Below are 18,645 nucleotides of genomic sequence, written 5' to 3' on the forward strand. Positions count from 1 at the left end.
TCAAGGTCTAGTACATAATAAACATTGTTTTAAAAATATTGTCTTTATTGAAAAGCATTTTATGTTTCCTGGCCTTAATTGTAAAAGCAGAGGAGTATAATATTTTACCTTTCTCCCTCTCAAAGGGGAAAAACAAATAACAATCAGAGGTATAGATAATTTCAAAGCTGATTGAAGGTAATATGATGTCTAATACAGAGAGGATCTCAGCAATTTTCATTTGACTATGGCTAACATCTCATGGGAGGAAAGGAGGAAAAAGGTAACTATCCTATTCATTATTTTCAGGTTTAACTTTATTTCAAATCGTCACTCTAATTTAGTTCACAAAATCCCGGAAATGCAGACCCTTGGAGTTGGAAGGAACCTTTCAAAATCACATAGTCCAATCTATACCTGACCAAGCATCTCCTTTAAAGAATCACTGACAAAATGGATAATTCTCCTCAAAACTCTCTACCAAGGGATGGTTCATCACCTTCATGAGCAGTCTGGCCCTCTTTTGTAATTCTAATTGTTAGGAAGTAATTCCTTTCAAAGAGCCTAAACCTAGCTCTCTAAAACTTCCTCCCATACCCAGATAACATCTGGGCAATGTATGATAGGAAGACAAAGTATGCTTATCATTCAGCCAGGGTTTTAGGTGGATCACTTCACTGCTATCCACAGAATGTTAAGAAATTTGGAGGCTGCTAGCTAGTTGCATAGTCTCCAGTGGAGGACTGGTGGGAGAGCAGGGTCAAAAATGACACTGAAGGGGCAGCTTGGTGGCACAATGGCTAGAGTACTGGCCCTGGATTCAGGAGGACATGAGTTCAAATCCGACCTCAGACACATACCACTTACTAACTGTGTGACCCTGGGCAAGTCACTTAACCCCATTGCCTAGCCAAAACAAACAAACAAAAAAAAATGACACTGAAGATCAGAAGGTATGATTGGGTTACCATCTATATGTATAACAGGAGTACCTACATTGATGAGACCAAGGGTGCTTTGAAATATTGAAGTAGAGGGACACTGAGGTGGTGCAGTAGATAGAATTCTGGCCTTGGAATCAGGAGGATCTGAATTCAAATCCAGCTTCATACACTTGACACTAACTAGCTATGTGACCTTAGACAAGTCACTTAACCCCAATTGCCTCATCAAAAAAGCTATATATATTACATGTGTGTGTGTGTATATACACATATATCTATATCTATATATCTATATCTATATCTATATCTATATCTATATCTATATCTATATCTATATCTATATCTATATCTATATCTATATCTATATCTATATCTATATCTATATCTATATCTATATCTATATCTATATCTATATCTATATCTATATCTATATCTATATCTATATCTATATATTAAAGTAGGGGTTCCAAATTTAACCCAACATTTCAGAACTGCTCAAACTGACTGCTTAAAACTGATAACAAGATAGAAGAATGTTTAAGCTCAATCAAGTGAAAATATGCCATAGCAACAAAAGGAAGGAGAGTTTTTCACATGCTGGTCAATCTGACCAATGCAAAGGTGGCTTTTTTAAAAATGTATAAGTTGTTTTCAGAGCTATTTATTTCTGGCTGCAGTTGATCTCACTAAAGGTTGTGAATTTGTTGAATTCCTAATGCCATATAAACATCACTGTCTCCTTTCTCTTACCAAAGTAAGTGTGCCTTCTCTACTCAAAGGGGCAAATAAAGCACATAATTCAAATGTAGACAGGAAAAATTGTTGTCTTCCAGTCACTTGCAGACAAGAATTAATTTTTTTTTCTGTTTCTCTAAAATGCCTCAAGGAGAAATGCTTCCAAAACTGCTCAAAACACCCTTTACTCCATAGTCTAAGAAATCAGAATTTCTCTCTCTCTTCTTTTTTTTCAACATTCCCTCATTCCTACCGGTATTATTCTTGTCACATGAACCTCATGTCACAAGTAAGGAGTGGGAGAATCTCAGAGCCACTAAGCTAACTAAAGCATTGGAAGCACAGTATAAGAATGAACTGACAAAGAGCAGGCAAGCATGTCAAGAGATTAAAATGAAGAGATTTAGTTTAGTTATCAACAGAATATATGAAGGGAACCCCTGGAAAGGGGTGGGGAAAGCAACTGAAGGCATTTTTCTTATCATAATAAGGAATAGAGGGGGGAGTATTTGATGAAGTCACACATTACATTTCATTCCATTGCATATTAATTGACTTTATTAAGATTAGGATTTTTGAGTTTCTAATTCTCTATACAATTTCTGTAATGTCATTCATTTCTTGGGGTATCATATCATAATTAAATTTGTATGGTCGCTAATTTTATTTGTGTCTGTTGCAGAAACACTGATGATTTGTCTGCACAACAGCTCCAGACAACTTCTATTTTTGTGTTGACAATAAAATATTCATTAATTTTAAACATGGCAACAGCAGTGCCAGTGCTGGAGTTGTAATTACCATTGCTTAGTAACGGCATGTCTCCAAGTGACAATGGGAATTAACTGAATAATTATCATTTTGTGCTTCTGCCTGCAATGTTGTTTTTTTTAGTGTGGTTCTGATCCACAGGTGGAAGTTGCTGGTTTAGGTGAAGACATTTGAGCCAAATGCTTATTCTACTCCATAAACCATCAATGTAATCAGTCTAAGACCTATGGCAGCCTGTGATTAATCACATAATAATTGGATCATTCTTCCAGTGTCAATACATTAGAAACTGCATGCAAAGCATTTAGCAAAACAGTTTACCAGACCTAAATTTCTCTAGACAAATTATACAGTGTGCAATTAACAACAACAACAAAAAATAATAAAATGCTCCTTCTCTGCTCTAATTAGAAATGTTCCTTATCTGAAGTCTCCACCATTGGCTTCTTTCTTTACCTTATTCCCAAGTTATCCTGGAGTTACCTTCTAGTTATCTAAAACATGCAGCAGGCCTCTACATTGGCACCAGTGCCCAAAATCCAAAAAGTAAAAAAAAAAAATAACTGTAAGGGCAAGGCATCTTTGTAGAAGCAAGACATTGTAGCAGGTACAGTAATAAAGACAATTCACTCAGGAGAAATGGGAATGTTTCTTTATGTTTGCATATTACATGGTAAGTTTGGTGCCTATTGATAGACTAAGGTCCTTCAATTAGACTAGGAAATTAACAGTCGAGTAGTTTTTACCACAGAGCCCAAGGCTCCGAAACGAGAGAAAGAAGTTTTAGTTAGTGTTTAACTTAATTGATTTGAACCCACATGTGGCCCCCAGGAGTGCCACTTACATGTAGAGTTAGCTTGTAGTTATTTGCTGTTTATTCAAGGAAATGTTTTTCTCAATATCTTCTTGATATCATCAACTTCTTTTTTCTTTACGTAATTCCAGTGTAAATATGATTACCATTGCTAGCTTTTCCCACAGGAAATAAATTACTCACTTATGCAATAAATCACCAAGCAATTCTTAAATCCTAATATATGCTAGGTAATGGTAGGTACAATGAAATCTGCAACCCCCTCCAACATTTCTTGGAAACCATGCTGGAAAGAAATTCTTCTAAAGCAGAGATTATTAACCTGGGGTCTGTGAACTTAAAAAAGAGTGATCACTCTTTTTTAATGTATTAATTTCCTTCATTAGCTTATATGTTTTGTTTTATAAATTCAAAGACATTATTTTGTGAAGGGTTCCATAGATTTTGCTAGATAACCAAAGGGGTCTATAACATACAAAAAAGGTTCTTAAATCTCGTCTCTAAGGCCAAATTGTATTTTCCCATATGCACACCCCACTCAGGACTTAGCATCATCTAAATCAGAGAGAAATGCAACGATAGAGTTTTTAAATAAAAGGCACAACCATAAATTCTCACAATCATTTAAGATGGTAAACTGATGCTCCAGGACAGTCATGGAATTCCAGAGCTAAAATGAAGTCAACTAGAGTCAACTAGTACAACTTTATCATTTTATAGATGGGGATACAGAGGCACACACAACTTTAAGTTGCCCAGCTAGTTAATGGCAATGTAGAAAATGAAGGTCTTCTGACTTCCAGTACAATGTACTTTCCAATGCACTACATTTCTTCCTTTATAAAGTTCTTGGAAATGGACATATAAGTACTCAGTACATTGGCTATACAAATTGTGGTATCTCATTCAAAATTGAAAAATAAAGTAACGATTTCAGATAAAGGTTTGGAAAGCAGGAGTCTTCTGGATCTGGTCCTCATTAATCGTATTTTCCTTGGTTTTCTCTCCCTCCCTGACCCCTAGCATCATTAAGAGCAGTGTTAAAAGAAAATATACTTTTCAATCTCAGATGGGCCATTGGTATATATGTATATGTATGTACATATGTACATATATATGTACACATATAAATATATGCACACATGTGTGTATGGAAAGGACCTAGAGATAGATAGATGGATAGATAGATAGATAGATAGATAGATAGATAGATAGATAGATAGATAGATAGATGCTTTTATCCTGTTTCTTTCTTGACCTGGCTCATTGTACATCTACTGTCTATGTGGAATCCATGTACTGAGGGACCTGATCAATGGTTTTTCTCACGTGGATAATTAAGTAAAACTCTTTTGAAGAGTTATAAATATTATCTATAAGGCTCTGCAGTGTTCCAGGGATTGTTGTAATCAGAATAATGTCATGGGTAAACATGAGCACCTAGAGGACCTCTCCCTCAGTAAAGAATTCGTCATCCATTAGGAACATGTATTCAATGTCCTCTGAGACAGTAACAAGCAACTTTGCTGATCAGATATCTCCTCAATTTATGCCTCAATAGATACCAACAATTAGGGTTCTATTGAATAAACTTATTTCTGTTGTGCCTTGTTCAGTTGTTGTCAGTCATATCTGATTCTTCATGACTCCATTTGGGGTTTTCTTGACAACTCCACTGGAGTGGTTTGCCATTTCTTTCTCCAGCTTATTTTACAAATGCAGAAACTATGGCAAATAGAGTTAAGTAGTTTGCCCAGGGTCACACAGCTAGAGTCTGAGGTCGATTTGAACTCAGGAAGATGAATCTTCCTGATTTCAGTCCCATCTCTCAGTCTATGGTATGAAGTTGGGCATTTGGACTATTGATCAGATACATATGCATGTATCATCTTGATTGGTAAAATCAATATGGTTGCATCAGGGCACAAATTGGTTTGGGGGTATGAAGATGCCTGGAGACACTTAATGTATTTGAATTCCTTTTCTACCAACAGGCTTAGTATTCATTAGGTTTTCCACTGGCATGAGTTTTTATTATTCACAGAACTTTGCTATCAAACAGGTGATTAGCTTTCCTCTTTTTTTGATGTGGTAGAAATTGACAAACTTAATGTTCAATAATCTTAAGTTTCTTCCTCAAACAATGACAAAAAACTTTAAATGTGAATATTCTCTCAGTGATGCTGTACAACTGAGAACCATCCAATCATTTGAATATATGTTGTAGCATCTTACCAAAAATAACTGTGCATTGAAATTGCTATGAAAGATACTGTTGAAAAACATGATCAGAAAGGAAAATGGATGAGTTATGTAACTAGAAAGAAGGATAACAAATGAACAGTAGCAATATGACACTGGTACCCACATAATATTAGGAGACCTAGATGAAGGCCCCCTAAAATGTTGGCTGGACCATCCATGGAGATTTTGTGGAAGGACATAAACAATGATTACATAAGATGAAAGACTTATCCGGGTTACAATCTAAACTGCTGGAAGAAGTGTCCAAATCAATATCTCTCTGGAACTTCAAGGATTGTAGATTTTGATAGAGATAGAAGGGAACTTGGAAGTCATCTACTTCAACACCCTAATTTTAGGATAAAAAACTAATTCACAGAGGTAAAATGATTTGCTCAACATGATGCAGGTATTAAGAGGTAGTGTCAGGATTTGAACACAGATTCTCTGACTTTAAATCCCACTCTCTTTTCTTATGGCCTCTCCCCATTGTGTTTAGTTCTGCCCTCTGGGACAAAACCGGTGAAATATAATTGATTGTCCGTGTGACAATCCTTCAAATACTTTAAAAATAGTTATCATTTCATCTCTTAATGCATGTTTGCTAGGGAATTAACAAATGAATGCAGATTTTATTAATATAATTATCTGATGCTTCTGTATATTTGACCATAGCACGTAGCATGATACCTCATTCATAATAAGAAATCAAATTTTTGAGCAGATAGATGCACTTGCAATAAAACACTACATAATTAAAATTTAAATAGACATTTGACTTCTTACTACCTTGCTTTTTCAAAGATTGATAATTTCTTGTTAATTGTGTATTTTAAGTGATGCAGATTTCAACCCCTTATAAGTTTTAGTGACCAAAAAATTTCACCTGCTATTGGTCAACCTGGTAGTAAACCATTATGACCTTATGTAGCCTGGCCTTCAGAAGTCAGAAACTCTGTCTGTCACTGAGTCCATGAAAAAAGCCTTTCCAGTTCCCATAGGGCCTTAGCATGGTAGGTTCTGACATGGTTTAAGCTTCACCTCTATTGCCTAGGAGAAATCAGGATCATTCTCAGACTTCGAAGAGATCTCAACATGGAACTTGGAAGAAGGAATTTTAACAAGTGCCTTTAATCAAATCTTTCTTTTTTCTTCTTGATTCATCATTTCTGGATAAACTCCAAGCAGATGAAAAAGGAAGATATAAATTAAGGAGGAAAGAATTTTTAAGTATAATCATGAGAATGATCTGGCACAGGTACTAAAACATTAGGTACTGCTACCAGTGAGTTCTTGTCTTATTTTCCCTTTTCCCATATGTAATTCTCATCCCAAAATCCTTGGCAGCATATTTTAACACGTATGCTTAAATGGATCTGTATACACATTAAACATATATATTTATATATGTATGCATGTATATACGTGTGTGTATCTATATACATATATTATAACAGCACATTTTAACACAATAGTGAGCTTTATATTAAAAACAGACCCCTGAAAACTTATTTTCATTTCTGTAATGCTCTCAGTATCCAAATGAATCTATTAGCAGCTCCTAGAAAATATCTCATTACCAGAGGCAAAGAACTTCAACCCTCTTTGTTGAGGGTCGTTCCATTATAGTATCCATTTCAATTTTGTGTACACATGCCTATATATACACATATGTATACAGATAAAATATGTATGTACATACATGTGTATATGTGTACTTTTTTTTTTTGCAAAGACAGCTGATTTTACTGGTTTAGGGAACTCCCTACTTAGGAAATCCCTCAATCAATTCATATTAACACCTATTTTCTAAATGAGAGTCTCAGAGAATTGCTCAGGGGCCCTGATTTGACCTCAGCCATGTAGGTAGGATGTATAAGAGGTAAGAATTGAACCCATGTTATCCCAACATAAAATATAGGTCTCTATCTATTAAGCCATGATATCTTTTTTGGTTATTAGTCTATGTTTAAAAATTACTAAAATTTCTTAGGGTTTTTATATCTTCCCACAGATCAGTCAATAAATAAACATTTATTGAATGCCTGCTATGTGCTATAGACTGTGTTAAGTGACTTGAGGAAATTTAAATGTATCACAATGCTTAACATTTTGGGGTTAAAGGTAATAATGGAAGATAGATAATTCTTGTTTCCAATATGCTTTTGAAATCTCAAAAGGCCTTATTATAATATTTTGAAACGTGTATATATATATATATATATACATATATATATACACACATATATATGTCACATACATATATATAGGTCACATACATCCATATATGCAGACATATGTATATGCAAATATATGTATTAGTTGTAAAAGTAAAAGTTTCAGGGCCAGCAAAGTACATAGCATATGAAGTTCTAGAATACTTACATGTATTTTCCACATTTTATCTCAAGGGGTAAGGCATTAATTGATTAAAGATGGTAAACAACTTATTAAGAGATTTATGCTTTCTAATTTTATAACATTATTAAGTATATACATGATATAAATGTAATACAGAAAAGCAACTGAGTAATAGGTTTATAGAAATTAGAACTGGAAAGAACTATAGGGATCACCTAATTCTATGTCTTCACTTTTCAGATGTAGAAACTGAGGCTCTGAAGGCAGGATTCTGGGAAGATGGTGGAGTAGGTCAGAAAATCCCATGCTCTCCAGATTTACCCCAGAAACAAAACAAAATAGCACCTCAGGGCAAATATAGAATAGTAAACACAAACAAGAGGTCCTCTCCTAACCCAAAGAGTAATATTAACTAGTCACTTGCCTAAAATGAATTCATAGAAGAATTTTTAAAAGACTTTAAAAATCAAATGAGAGAGATTGAGAAAAAAAATTGAAAAATAAGAACAATGCAATATAAACAATAAGATTATGAAAGGAAAGTCAACCAACTAGAAAAGGAGATCCAGAATCTTAATGAAGAAAAAGACTCCTTGAAAATTAGAATAGGGGGCAGCTAGAATAGGGGTTAGAGCACTGGCCCTGGAGTCAAGAGGGCCTGAGTTCAAATCCAGCCTCAGACACATAATGCTTCCTAGCTGTGTGACTTTGGGCTAGTCACTTAACCCCAATTGCCTCACTTAAAAAAAAAAGAAGAAAATTAGATTAGGGCAATGGGAAGTCCATGAAGTTACAAAAGACCAAGAAATAAGAAAACAAAATATAAACAGTGAAAAAAAGAAGAGAAAGCAAAATGCCACATAAGAAAAACAACTGATGGGGAGAATAGATCAAGAAGAGAAAACATAAGAATAATTGGACTACACAAAAGCTATGCCAAAAAAAAATCTTAACACAATAATACAAGAAAGAATTAAAGAAAATTGTCCTGAAGCATTAGAACAAGAGAGGAAAGTAAAAATTTTAAAAGTATATATTGATGACCATTTGAAGGAGATCCTATGAAGAAAACCTACAAGAATATCATAGATAGATTCCAAAATCCCCAGCTGAAGAAGAAAATATTATGAGCAACAAGAAAAAAATGCAGATGTGTCAGACCCAGAATTAGAATTACACAAGACCTATTAGTGGCTACACTAAAAGACTACAGGTTTTGGAACACTATATATCAAAGAGCAAAAGAACTGGAGTGGTGGCCCTAAATATCATACCCTGCAAAGTTAAGCATAATCCTGAGTGAAAAAAAAAAAAAAGGACATTCAATGAACTGTCACACTTTCAGGATTTTGTTGCAAAAAGATCTGAAATCAATAGAAAAACTGACATACAAGATCCAAGATAAATATAAGATATACATCAGAGACTAGTCACAAGAGACTCAATAAGGACAGACTGTTCACTTTTTAAATGAGGAAATATAAACCATATGTCTAAGTTTGTTATTAGTAATCAGGTAGTTTGAAAGAAAGATTAGGGTAGAGTTGAATATGACGTGATACTAAAAAGCAAGCTATATAGGAAAAGATAAAAAGAGTGCAGAAGTGAGGTGGAAGAGGAAGAACTGACACAGAGTAATTAGATGACGGAGGAGCGCTTGTAGTTCTGGAACCCTACTCTCATTGGGAATGGGTTAAAGAGGGAACAAAGCACATATGTCTAAAAAGGTATAAATGTCTTCTAAATTCAGAAAGAAATAAAAGGCTTAGGGGATATGGAGGGGGAGAGAATAAGAGAGGGATTTTAGAATTGTGGGAAATGATAAGTGAGGGATTTTTTGTGGGGGGTTGGTTAAGTAATAGGAGGGCAAAATAACAGGTAGAAGTAAAAAAGAGGAGTCAACAGGGACAGAAAATAGGAGATACACACAAACATAAAATAAAGATCAGGAGCAGAATTTATTAGGAAAAAAGCAGAAGTAGGAATCATGATCTTAGACAAAGTTAAAGCTAAAATAGATTTAATCAGAAGAGAAAAATAGGAAACTATGCTATATGTCAGCCACATTAATCAACATAGTTACAGACTATTTAAAATAACTAGACAGTATGAGGTCATAATATCCCTATGGTAAAGGAAACAATGAGTTGTTGGACTTAGAAAAATAGGGAAAGACTTGGACCTATGAAGGAAGATGTTATCCACCCTCAGAGAAATAGAAGACAAGTATAGTAAGGTCTTACATAGATGCATATGAATGTATATAGAAGTATGATTATAGATATCTAAGTATATGTATGTATATATATGTAAGTGTATATATGTGTATTTATGTATATATATATATTCGTGTATATGTGTGCATGCATATACATGTATATATGTCTGTACATATATACATATACACATAAACACACAAATATATATTTATATATATGTATATCTGTGCTTAATTGTAGCTTTCTTGGTGGGAGGAAAGGGGGAGGAAGGAGATAAAAAGAACAAAGTAAAAAGTGCGCAGCAGAAAACAAAAGAAAACTTACAAGAAAGCAAAGATGGACAGCTCAGGACATAATGTGTTTATATATTGACTACATAGGCTTTCTTGAAATAGACATTTATTATTGTGTAATTTGAGTCCTCTCTTATGTTCTTCTGTGCACACGCAATGCTTTTTTCTTTTCTTATTTTCTATTTAAGTTGTAGCATTTAAGTTATAATACATTTTTTTTCTTTTCTTATTGGGTATTTAAGTTTAAAATAAATTAATGAAAAAGGAAAAAAAAGAAACAGGTTTGGGGAATTAACTAATTTTTCTAAGGCACAGAAGTAGTCAATGGCAGAGTCAGCCAAGATTCAAATTCAAGTTGTCATTCAATGACCTTCAGAAAATAGGAACACTGAGTCACAGTATTATAGATTTGGAGTAGTTAAGAATTTTAGAGGTCACATCCAATATTACCATTTAACATGGCAAACTGAGTCCCAGGGAGGTTAACTCACCCAAAGTCAGACAGACAGTAATTGATAGGTCTAAGATTCAAGCCTAAGTCCTCTTAATTCTAAATCCAAAATTCTTCACCACATACAGTGGGCTCCTAAGTAGGATGCTTTAATTACTTTAAAAATGTATACATGAAAAAATAAAGAATCTGTGATTTTGTCAGTGTTGGGAACTCTCAATGTTGTATCCCTTTCCATTATGACTAGTATAAACTAGTATAAAAGTCAATGACTTACTGAGTCCTAGAGAAGTTACCTGAGGCATATCAAATTTAAGTGAATTCCCAAATATCACAGAGTTAATATGTGTCACTCTTGGATTTTGAAAGCAAGTGTTCTATACTCCAAATCCATCTTTCCATCGACTAAAACACCCTGCTTCTTTAAAGGAATAAATTAAATTTTAAAAATATATCTTGAACAGGGGTTCTTAACCTTTTTTGTGTCCTAGATCCCTTTGACATTCTGGTAAAGCCTATAGGCCTTTTTCAGAATAATGTTTACAAATGAATAAAATGAAATACAAAAAAAAGTAATTACGTAGAAATAAATTTATCAAAGTATTTTAAAAATCCAGTTCATGGACCCTCATTTAAAAACTACTGCCTATAATGGCTTTTCTTTTGCACTGAAAGTGTGAATGTCCCTTAACAAGCTCATTAAGGAACAAATCACAGAGTAGAACAAGTTGAGTTCTCTGTGCACTGAATCGCCCTTTAAAAATGATAATTGGTAAGCTAGATAAAATTTCATATGAGTTTGCCCTTTGCATGGCTGTCTATCAAATATTTGTCAAGAGTTTGGTGTAATGAAATGATCTTGGCATTCCCCTGGCATGTCATGTTGTGATGACTGTCAAAAATGTGATCACTTTTGTACCCATCATATACGTATATGCATATATATTATATATATAAGTATATATATATACATATAATATATATCATATATAAGTATATATATATACATATGTTATATATATACTTACACACATACACACGTATGTATATACACACACATATATGTATATATATGTGTATATGTATGTATATATATGATGAAAGCTTCTCATTCTTGTATAACCATCATCATCATCACCATCATCATCATCATCAATGTCTAAGGAGACAGAAATCAAAGGAAGACCTCGTATCAAATACTGTAATAAATACAAAAGTGACAATGTAAATAAATGAAATGAGGTTTCCCGGAAGTCTTGTTCTGGCTAACAGGCTAGGGCAGATTGTTTAGTGGAAAGACTAGAGATCTTGAATATTGTCTTAGATGATGGGGGCATTTGATAAATATTCATTGATTGTGACAACAAGCATATCATTTCAGAAACTCTACAGAGTTGAGACCTGTCAATGGTCATTAAGGATGGATGCACAGCTTGTAAAGTGTTATCTGAGAAGAATGTGATTTTTCATAGCCACAATTGTAGTTCCTAAGCTGTCATTTATGTTGTCTCTTTTCAAGCATGGCCTCTATGTTTGCCTTAGTTTGTACTCTAAACTTTCCATATCTCCATCTGTACAAGATTATCATGTTTTCTTTTTCTTTTAGCTGACTTTTTAGTAGACAGAGAAGAAGAATGCAATCTTCCTTACAATAAGAGTTTTAGGCCTCAGGGAATTGGAGCTGAAAAGGACCTTAGATGTTATCTAGACCAATCCTCACTTTTCATTTTACAGATGAATAGATTGAGGCCCAGAATGGTTAACTAACTTGACCTAAATCAAACAGCTAGGTAAAGGCAGATGTGGGAATTGAACTCAGGTAACCTGATTCAAAATGAAATGCTCTTGTTACATGCCACTTATTTTCAAATTAATAACCCACTATAGCTGGCATTTAGTTACCGTTATTAAAGCACAGCAACAAAACCCAGAGAAAGAAGCAAATAGATTTTGGTCTTAAGTTAAATGTAGGAAAGTCTCATTTACTACCACCAAAGTAGAAATATAGCTAATGTTAGAAAAAAAAAATACCTACGCACAAATAACCCAGTGTTTCAAACATTTAATGAGCAGACCACAAGCACAACATGAGTCCCAAACTGAAGCACTAAATACAGTAGCTTGTCATTGTTCCCTATATCTCTAGGATAACATAAATACAAACCCCTTTGTTTGGCATTTAAATTCCTCTATTTGTTCTTGGATCCCTTTCCCTCCTTCTCTTACCTTATTCCCTTTGTGCCCTGCATATTCCATCCAAAAAGGACGCCTACTGACTCCCTCTTTTCTAAATTCATGATTTACTCTTCCATATCCCTGCCTCCTTCTAGGAGCTCTGGAAGCCAGTTCTGTTGTTTAGCCCATACAGGCTCCAAATGCCCTCCCTCCTCACTTCTGACTCTGAGAGTTTTTAGCTTTCTTCAGAGCTTAGCTTGAGTGACCCTTCTGATGGAAAGTTTTTTTTCCTGATCCTCGTGTTGTTTCCTCTTTCAAATTAGGAAAACTGTATTTTGTTTATTCATCTATTTATCATATAATATAAGAATGTACAGACTTCTTCATTTTGGTCCCCAGAAATGGCACAGGACTTTGCTCGTAGTATGTATTTAATAAATGCTTATCACATTGAATCGAGTGGGATATCGGATTATAATTATTTTCCCCAAAAGTGAAAGCAACACACTCCAATTTTGAACAATTGGAACTGTCATAGATCAGTAACATGATGCTATTATGTGCTTCTGAGGTTGGTCCCTCTGAGACTCCTGGGCATTTAGGCCAAGTCTAGATTTAAGTAGTGTTTCGTTGGAAGAGGCTCCAGGAGGACATAGTGAAAACACACTGATTGGATTTAGAGCATGACCTGAATATATTTGAATCCCGATTTTGCCACTTAATTGGTGGTACAGCGAATAGAATATGGGATTTGGAGTCAGAAAGACCTGCATTCATACACTTACTAACTGTGTGTAGCTAAGCAAGTCATTTAACCTCTCTTTGCCTTAGTCTCCTCATCTATAAAATAGGGATACATACGGCATTATAGAACTTACTTCTCAGGGTTGTGGTGAGGATCTAATGAGATAGTATAGGTGAAGTGCTTTGCAAACTTTAAAGCACTATCTAAATATTAGCTTCTTCTACTCCTCCTCCATTGGTGATTTTTGTCATCAGTTATGTATGAGCCCATTTCTTTCTTTGTAAAATGAACAGTTAGAAAAGATAATTCCCCAAATCCCCTTCAGCTCAAAATGCATTATTTTTTAATCCCATTTGTGGGGATTTACCAGGCCTAACATCATCTTTGGTCCAAAGGACAAAGAAGTCCAGATCAAATCCAATCTAAGCCCTATGAATTCGAAGCCCACCATCATATCTGGAGTCCTTGAGGTTATAGATTATTATACCTGTGTACTTGGGCAAACAATTTAAATTCTCTGGGCCTCAGTTTCCTTATCAGTAAGAGAAGAGAGGATTGGTACAGTAGGGGGGTTAACAAACTTGGAGTCATGACTTGAGTTTCAATATTAGTTCTGTTACTACCCATTTGACCTTAGATAAGTCACTTAACCTTTCGGGTCCTCAGTTTGCTCATTTATAAAATGAAGCAGTTGAAATAGATGATTTCTAATATCTTTTCCACCTCTAAATCTACAATATTATGATGCTACGTTATAAAGAAAATATACCCATCTACAGGTAGATAAATCAAGCCTTCACTTCATGGATAACTGAGGTGGATGATTTAGATGCTAAATCACAATATATCACTTCTGTCCACCTAAATTCTTCATCAGTTCATTTATAACACATCTGTCATTTAATTATATTGTTTTTCCCCTCCCCAACATAACAAGCAATCTGATACAGGTTATTCATGTGCGATCACGTTAAACATTTCCATATTAGTCATGCTATGAATGAAGAATCAGAAAAAAAAGGGAAAAAACAGGAGAAAGAAAAGCAAAACAAAACAAAACAAATAAAAACAGCATGCTTCAATTTGCATTCAGACTCCATAGCTCTTTCTCTGGATATGGATAGCATTGTCCATCATCATTCTTTTGGAATTGTCTTGGATCATTGTATTGCTCAGAAGAGCTAAGTTGATAGACTTAGTTGATCATAGCACAATATTGCTGTTACTGTATACAATGTTCTCTTAGTTCTCCTCACTTCACTTGGAATCAGTTCATTTAAGTCTTTCCAGGTTTTTCTGAAATCTGCTTGCTCATCATTTCTTATAGCACAATAGTATTCCATTACATTCATATACCACAACTTGTTCAGCCATTCCCTAATTGATGGGCATCTCCTCTATTGCCAATTCTTGGCCACTACAAAAAGAGCTACTATAAATATTTTTGTACATGTGAGTCCTTTCCCCTTTTTTATGATTTCTTTGGGATACAGATCTATTAGCGGTATAGGGAATGCACAATTTAATCGCCCTTTAAGCATAGATACAAATTGCTCTCCAGAATGGTTGGATCAGTTTACAATTCTACCAACAGTGCATTAGGGTTCCAATTTTCCTACATCTTCTCCAACATTTATTATTCTCTTTTTCTGTCATATTAGCCAATCTGATAGGTGTGATGTGGTACCTCAGGGTTGTTTTGACTTGCATTTCTCTAATCAATAGTGATTTAGAGCATTTTTTCATATGACTATAGATAGCTTTAATTTCTTCCTCTGAAAATTGCCTGTTCATATCCTTTGACCATTTATCATTTGGGAATGTATTCTTATAAATTTCATTCAGTTCTCTACATATGATAGAAATAAGGCCTTTATCAGAGACATCAGTTGTAAAGAAATAATGTTTCCCAACTTTCTGCTTCCCTTTTAATCTTGGTTATGTTTGTTTGTGAAAAAACTTTTCAATTTATGTAATCAAAATTATACATTTTGCATTTCATAATGTTCTCTATCTTTTGTTTGGTCATGAATTCTTCTGTTCTCCATAAATCTCATAGGTAGACTATTCCTTGCTCTCCCAGTTTGCTTATAGTATCAGCCTTTATATCTAAATCATGGACATATTTTGACTTTATTTTGGTATATGGTGTAAGATTTTGGTCTATGCCTACTTTATGCCATACTGTTTTCCAGTTTTCCCAGCAGTTTTTGACAAGTAGTGAGTTTTTTCCCAGAAGCTGGAGTCTTTGGGTTTATAAAACCACCACTCTATTTCTTAATGAATATCAAATAGTTTTGATGATTGCTGCTTTATAATATAATTTTAGATCTGGTATAGCTTAGACAGCTTCCTTTGCATTTTATTTTCCATTAATTCCATTGATATTCTTGACCTTTTGTTTTTCAAGATGAATTTTGATTTTTTTCTAGCTGTATAAAATAATTTTTGTAGTTGGCACTGAATTAGTAACTTAATTTAATTTAGTAGAATAGTCATTTTTATTGTATTAGCTTGGCCTACACATGAGCAATTGATATTTTTTCCCAATTGTTAAGGTCTGACTTTATTTGTGTGAAAATTGTTTTTTAGTTGTGTACATATGGTTCCTGGGTTTATCTTGGCATGCAAACTCCAAAATACTTTATTTTGTCTATAGTTATTTTAAATGGCATTTCTCTTTCTATTCTTGCTGCTAGGCACTGTTAGTAATATATAGAAATGCCAATGATTTATGTGGGTTTCTTTTATATTCTGCAACTCTGTTGAAGTTGTTAATTTTTTCAAGTAGTTTTTAGTTGATTTTCTTGGATTCTATCCTATCATATGCAAAACTGATGTCTTTGTTTCCTCATTGCCTATTCTAATTCTTTCAACTTCTTTTTCTTCTCTTATTGATAATGCAACATTTCTAGTGCAATATCAAATAATAGTGGTGTCAATAGGCATGCTTGTTTCAATCCTGATCTGATTAGAAATGCTTCTAGCTTTTCCTCATTACAAATAATAGTTGCTGATGGTTTTAGATAGATATCGTTTATCAATTTAAGGAAAACTCCATTTATTTCTATACTTTCTAGATTTTTTAAATAGGAATGGGTGCTGCATTTTGTCAAAAAACTTTTTCTGCATTTATTGAGATAATCATATGATTTCTGTTAATTTTGTTATTGATGTGGTCACTTATACTGACAAGTTTTCCTAATATTAAACCAGCTCTGCATTCCTAGAATAAATCTTACCTGGTCATAGCGTATTATCCTTATTATAAATTGCTGTAATCTTTTTGCTAATATTTTATTTAATGTTTTTTGCATCAATATTCATTAAGGAAATTGACCTATAATTTCTTTCTCTGTTCTGGCTCTTTCTGGTTCAGGTATTAGCACCATTTTTTTGTGTCATAAAAAGAATTTGGTCAGACTCATTCTTTACCTATTTTACCAAATAGTTTATGTAATATTGGAACTAATTGTTCTTTAAATATTTGGTAGAATTCATTTACAAATACATCTGGCCCTAGAGATTTTTTTTTCCTTAAGGCACTCATTGATGGCTTGTTTGATTTCTTTTTCTAAAATGGGGATATTTAAGTATTTTATTTCCTCTTCTGTTTCCTAATCTGAGTATTTTATATTTTTGTAAATATTAATTCATTTCACTTAAATTGTCAGATTTATTGGCATATGTTGAGCAAAATAGCTTCTAATTATTCTTTTAATTTTCTCTTCATTGGTGTGGAATTCACCCTTTTCATTTTTGATACTAGTAATTTGTTTTAATAAAATTAACCAAAAGTTTATCTCTTTTATTGTTTTTTTAATAAAACCAGCTCTTAGTTTTATTTATTAGTTCAATAGTTTTCTTACTTTCCATTTGGTTAATCTTTCCTTTGACCTTCATAATTTCTAACTTGGTATTTAACTGTGGATTTTTCATTGTTTTTCCCTAGCTTTTTTTTAGTTCTGGGCTCAACTCCTTGACTTCATCTTTCTCTAGTTTATTCATGTACGCATTTAGAGATAGAAAATTTACCCTAACAACTGCTTTGGTTGCATCCTTTAAATTTTTATGTGTTGTCTCATTATTGTTCTTCTGTGATGTAATTGTTGATCATTTCTATTTTTGACCCACTCATTCTTTAGGATTATGTTATTTAGTTTCCAATTAATTTTTAGCCTCTCTTTTCATGGTACTTTCTTACATGTAATTTTTATTGCATTGTGACCTGAAAAGGATGACTTTAACATTTCTGCCTTTTTGCACTAGATTGTGAGGTTTTTATGCCCTAATACATGGCCAATTTTTGTGTAGGTGCCATGTACTGCTGAGAAAAAAAAAGAATTCCTTTCTATCCCCATTCAATTTTCTCCAGAAGTCTACCATATCTAAATTTTCTAAAATTCTATTCACTTCCTTAACTTCTTTTTTGTTTATTTTGTGGTTAGATTTATCTAGAGAAGGAGGTTGCGTTCCCCCATGAGTATAGTCTTCCTGTAACCACTTTAACTTTTCCTCTAAGAATTTGGATGCTATACCACTTGGTGCATATATGTTTAGTATTGATATTACTTCATTGTCTATGGTACTTTTTAGCAGGATGTAGTTTACTTCCTTATCTATTTTAATTAGATCTATTTTTGCTTTTGCTTTGCCTGAGATTAGGTTTGCTACCCTTGCTTTTTTTTTTTACTGCAACTGAAGCATAATAGATTTTGTTTCAGTCTTTTACTTTACTCTGTGTGTATCTCTCTGCTTCCTATGTGTTTCTTGTAAGCAACACATTGTAGGATTCTGTTTTTTAATCAGCTTTGCTATCCACTTCCATTTTATGGGAGAGTTCATACCATTCACATTCATATTTATGATTACTAACTGTGTATTTCCCTCAATCCCATTTTCCCTGCTGTTTAG

Source organism: Phascolarctos cinereus, unplaced genomic scaffold, assembly GCF_003287225.1.
Source record: "Phascolarctos cinereus isolate Bilbo 61053 unplaced genomic scaffold, phaCin_HiC Scaffold_1;HRSCAF=81, whole genome shotgun sequence".
In the NCBI taxonomy this organism is placed as follows: domain Eukaryota; kingdom Metazoa; phylum Chordata; class Mammalia; order Diprotodontia; family Phascolarctidae; genus Phascolarctos; species Phascolarctos cinereus.